Source organism: Cupressus sempervirens, chromosome 8 (assembly GCF_028749045.1).
Source record: "Cupressus sempervirens isolate cs-2001-9-10 chromosome 8, ASM2874904v1, whole genome shotgun sequence".
Classification (NCBI taxonomy): domain Eukaryota; kingdom Viridiplantae; phylum Streptophyta; class Pinopsida; order Cupressales; family Cupressaceae; genus Cupressus; species Cupressus sempervirens.
The window spans coordinates 482290832-482296657 of NC_143125.1; positions in this window are offsets into that span (position 1 = coordinate 482290832).

Sequence of the window (5826 nt, forward strand, 5' to 3'; positions counted from 1 at the left end):
TAAGCTTATGTAAAACTGTATTAATTTGATGAATATTTAAATGTTGCATTGCATGGAAATTATTGTTGTCTACATATGCATGAGGTTACTAATGGTATACTACTTGATGTGCGTGAGTGTGTTCTCTAACATTGCTAGGAGGATGTATTCCTTAGCATTGTGTGGTGATTTATCCCTCTTGTGTGACTGTACTCAGTCATCACCTGTGATGTGATTTGTTTGATGCCTTATTTTATTTGGCTAGAGGTACTTTCCTCATGTTGTTGGGCTAGCATTGGTTTTTAGTATTTTCCTCTCTTGGAATAGTCATCAAATTTTATCTATCGCTCTCTTTGTGGCAGTTGTCACATTTGACTTATTTTTGAAATGAGCTCTTTTTGGTACTTACTATTGGAATCGACAATTCTCCCATTTGGGCTTTTTATTTTGTTTCATGATGACTATTCTGGATGTGTTTTACTACTGCCCAGTTGTGTGTTGTGACTCTATCATGTTCATCTCGAACCTCTGGTAGTATGTTCAAGGGATAATATCATGGAGAACATGCTAGTGTGTCTTTGTTAGAACTAAAAGTTGTTATTGTAACTAAATGGTTTAAATGGTGATTAAACTTAATGTTATTTTGAAAGAAATTGAAAGATATGTACTTGTTTTATGGTGACTCTTGGACCCTTGCTTGAAGTCTTTCAGTTCATTATGCATTAGTGCTTATATTATGTTTAATTAATGAAATTATGAAAGAAGAGTAATGATGGTTTCAATGTGTGATTTACCTTTCATTCCATGCCTTATGTTGTTTTGGGCATGTGTGCTCTTGTGTGGATTTGGACATTTTGTCCATTGCTTATCTTGGTGACCAAGGCTGTTGGTTTTGTCTTTGTTGTTTTGATTTGAGTGGTGGCTCAGATCATAGGTCTTGGTCGCTCTTAGCTTCTTCATGTTGTAGTCCTTGTCGATATCTTTTCGACACTTTTCAAATGGATTCAATCCGAGTCTGACTATAAGGCTATGGCTTATGGAGTTTTTGATTGATGTTCTGAGTACTTTTTTTAGTAGAGGCCAATTCAATCACGATATATCGTATTCCTGGCCATTGGAGAAGTTTAACTCCTCATGTTATTCATAACAAAACAGTTATCTTGTCTTCATAATCTACTAGGTACTTGTTGGAGTTCATGCTTGGGTTTTTGTGTTTCCTATTGCATTGAACTACCCTTGTGAGGTGTAGTGTGGTTTGTGAGTGTTCCTTGGTTGAGGTTGTTGTTGCCTTATCGTTTGGGAGTGACTCAGTTCTTTAATGAGTCTAGATTCTCCTTCTTGGACGTTATCTTGGGTGCACCTCTGTATCCTTTTCTCTCTTGTGAGAGTAGGCTAGTGTGGCTATGCCACTAGCTCAGATAGTGCTTTCTGGTGAGTATGTTGATGGTTGGTGAAATTGTGAGTTTCCTAACTCATCATGGACTGGTTAGTGTAGAGGTTGAGAGAGCGACTCCCTCTCAGTCCTATACTCTATAGTATCCTTCTCCCTAAGCTTATATCATCATGTGGATTGTCTTAGTCAAGTTTTCTCTTTAACTGTTGACTTGAGGCTAGAGATTGAGTTTAGCGGTAGATTGGGTGTAGTTGTCCTAGCATGGTGCTGGAGGGACATGGTATCATTGGACACATGTTACCATCTCATGAGTTGGTATGCAAACATTTCGTGATTGTGTCCACTGACGAAGTCTTTGAGCCTTGTGAGAAGGTGATATCTTGTCTAGTTGGGTTGTGTTGCCCTAGTTCCCAGCGTTAGTTGAGCTTTTGTGCCTTGGTGAGGTGTTGTGCCCCTATGTTTGGTGGTGATTAGTCCTTTGGAGTGTGTCCTTTTGTTCGTAAACTTTCATCCTCTTTGTTCTAAGGGTGAGTTTACGTGGATTCCAGAATGATCATGTGTGACATGATAGTATTCTTGGCAATTTTTGATGTTTATTCCCCATGATTCCAACTTTTTTTGGAAGTTCTTAGTGTTTTGGCCTTGTTTGTGGTCTTGTAGTTGGTGCATGTTGTGGTTGGGCACCTGTTGACAAGGTAGAGTGGCTTGTTCCTTACCTTGTATTGTTGATTTTGCGGCTAGATGGGTTTTTCCTAGCGCATAGAAGGTTCCTTGTTGGAGGACCTTGTGTTTGTGTGACACCCATTCTCTCGTGGTTAACCTATTTGGGGGTTAACGTGATGGTTTGAGAATGTTGGAGTGATTTGGGTTTGACTTGTACAGAGTTGTTGAGTCATTCCTATTGCAAACTTTTGATTTTGGTTCTTGTGTGTTTTGGGTTCTATTCTTGGATTGCGGGCTTCCAGGAGTAAGCCTAGTCTTTGGGGGGGATGATGTAGTGCCTCTCCCATTTGACTTTTGTAAGTCATCCTAATGGATGCAACCTTGATGATCTTTTGTTGTGATGGGATCATGATTGTGACCCTGAGTGGTCTACACCGTTGAGGTGTTTGGATTTATATGTCTGTATCAGTTGCATTGATTATGCTTTTGACTAATCTTTGAGATTGTGATGTGATTTTTGGTTCACTGAGGTTTGTGCCAGTGGTTACCAGGATCGATGTGGTATCATGAGCTTGTTCTATGATTACCCTGAGATGTGTGCAGAGATTGCACTATGTTCTTTTACCATGCTACACTGGACTAGGTTCCTGTAGTACTAGTTAGTCATGTTTTTTGTTGTATTTTCTTATGTGTTTTAAATGCCTTTTTAATGCAGAGTAAAAAATCATTATTAAATGCGCAAGTAATTAAATGGATGGTTCATGTGAGATTATTGGGTTATGTGCTATGAACATTTACCTTGTTACATTTTGATTAGAGAGATATTTGTTACTCATGTTATGTTTACATTTGAGATGACTTGAGGGTCAAATGTTACTCTTTGATTCCAGTATCATAGATATTAGACTACTATGTTGTTCAGTTAATCATATTGCATGATGATGCTATTTTGAGATGACAGTGTGTTTTATGATGATATCTGGTTATCTGGTATTTGGACATACCTCTGATTATGTTATGTGATGGATTTAATGCTATGGTTATTTACTTCATTCCTGCGTTGTTATGCTTTATGCGAATGTGAGTGATGTAAATAGATTATTTTAATATAATTAAATAAATGGTTAAATTAAGTGATTTAATACATTTATTGCTTCGGCTATGTTATTATATCCAATTGCATTTGATCGTGTTGTTGAGTGTGCAGGATTATATCCCTGGCAGTGGCACATGGAGTTAGTGATTCAGCCTTTCATATTTTACCAATGTCGTCCTTGTATGGTCGACATATCCTTTATTAAAATGTTTAATTTAAACCTTTCGGTGATTATTAAATCTGAACTCATTTGCATTATGTGATTAGACCAGTAAGCGTGTCTGTGCATTTAGAGGTTCGCATTGTCGCGAAAGTTGTTTAGGTGATTTTTGTGTTTTTGGGTTTTCAGGCTTTTTAATTATTTTATTTTAATTTCTAGTAGCTTTGCCATAGATGAATTCCTATTTATAGGAATAGCCTATTTTTGTTTGGGTCGATTTGGGGTTTAACTGGATTGGCTGGTTAAATGCCCTAATTGATTATTCACCCAAAAAGTGAATAAATATCCAAAAGGAATTGAATTCCTTACTTCTCACTTTCAAATTGGAAACTTGGAGAGTAAAACCCAAAATCCTCTTCATGAGGATTTACTGTTTTGTTCGTTGTGGGAGCTACGGGCGTGGGATCGTCGCGAGGTTGGGCTCATCGGATCCAACTCGGGGAAACCTTGGATTACCGCAATTTTCAGCTACTTCTGCGAGATATTTATTTTATGGTTCAAATTCTCATTTTGCCCTTTTGGCTGTGAGGTAGGGCTTTCCCGTTTTATTGTTTCTGCTCCGTTTCAGCTTCTGTTTTTGGTAGCCATTTGTTTGGAGGCTGAGAACTAGTGTTCTCCTCCGTTTTTGTATGTTAGTTCTACCCGATTGGGCGGGTATGAACATTTCCCTATTTTTTGGGATGAGGGTTTGGGATTTTGCACCGTTATGCTTTCCGTTCTTGCATACGGTGTCTGATTCCACTTATTTTTGGATTTTTGGGGTTTTTGAACCCAAAGGCCAAATGGGTTTTAATTTTGAAGTTTTCCAAATTTTTGGAGTTTTTACCTCATTTTGCGTACCGCCTTGTTTTCTCGAATTTTCTTGGCACAATGTGGGTCGTGGACCTGGATGATCCGTTTTGATATCAGTCAGACCACTATTGCACCTTTTGTTGCATTGGGATGCATGTTGCATCCGTACTCTCGACGTTGTGTTTGGTTGAGTGATTTTATACCTGTTATGGTTTTTGTTGGACCTTTGCTTTTGTTTCGTGAACGCTAGGATTCGTGTAGAATCCATACTCTCGGATTGAGGCCGGTTGAGTGAGTTCACGATGTTTGGTCTTGTTACATCATTGGGATTCGTCTAGAATCCATACTCTCGGATTGAGGCCGATTGAGTGATTTCATGATGTATGATTTTATTGGCTTTGGGATTCGTGTAGAATCCATCCTTCCCGTGTTGCTTTTAGTTGGGTGTTTTCTTTGCATTGTGTTCTCATTCTTGTCCTTGTGTTATGATCTTCGTGATGGTGGTGTGCCACACACGAGTACGTACGCGTACATTTGTTGGGTGACTTGTGAGGCCCGATCTTCCATGGATTTGCCGAAAGTTATGATCATTGGGGTTGGGATGGGAGTATGCATGCCCACGGGCACTTGTCGTAGGATGAGCATGGGTAGGGTAGGGTAGCATATGGAGGGGGCTTCTATCTCGTAGCTTGGTGATCATTGTGCCCAGAGGGTTAGCGGAGGATATGAAGTTTTAAATAAGTGATAATTAAAGAAAATGTGTGATTGGTAATAAAATTTAAGATAATAAAATGTTGTGCCGAGCCATTCCGTTGAAGGATGTTGAATCCGCACGATCCAAGCTTGGGCCTTTTGATGCCAAGTGACTCTTCGTGATGTTAGTCCCTACTTAGTAGCCTTTTGAGTGTCTGACCAGGACCTGTACTCCTTGCATTGTCTTAGGTTCTTGGTTCAGCCATCATACTGTCTAGCGTGAGTGTTAGCCATGGATGTTGTGTTTTATGTGTGTTTGTGGTTGGATCATTATCTCCATCAGCACGGTGGGTGTGGACCTATGGGTGCCACATGGTTGGGAGGCGTAGCTACCTTCACCACTACTAGGGATCAGTGTACAGAGACGATCTTTTGTCCTAGTGCGACCGTTGCTGGATGTATTCACTTGTACTTCGAGCTCCGGAGTATGCTTCTTGTGATTTATGCTTTCTTTGGGATGCTTGTATATCATGTTTAGATGATGTTATTTTATTTGACGCATTCCCTTATTATGATGTTTAGCATATGATTAGATGCTGAGAATTGTTGTATTAGCATATGTGTTGCTTACTGTTGTTTAGCGTGTGATAGGTGATGTTATCTACTGTAGGATTATCTTATGCATTATCACTAGCATGTTAGATTTTCTTATGTTGTTATTGTTCCATGTTTTAGTAGTGACGTCCCTATTACGACAGTACCGACGATTGGGTCGGTGGCTTGGGATGTTACGCGCGGGGGATGGCTAGGACCCACGATGGTCTTATGATGCTATTGATGGTTGGGAGGAACCGCGTACTTAGTTTGGTTGTTTTGTTCCTGAGATGTATTTATGTACATTGCGATGTTGCTTTTGTTCTTTTCAATGCTTACTTTCAGTGTGTTCTTTGTTGCTGTAGTTTAGATGGTTTGGTGTTCTTCATTCTGGGT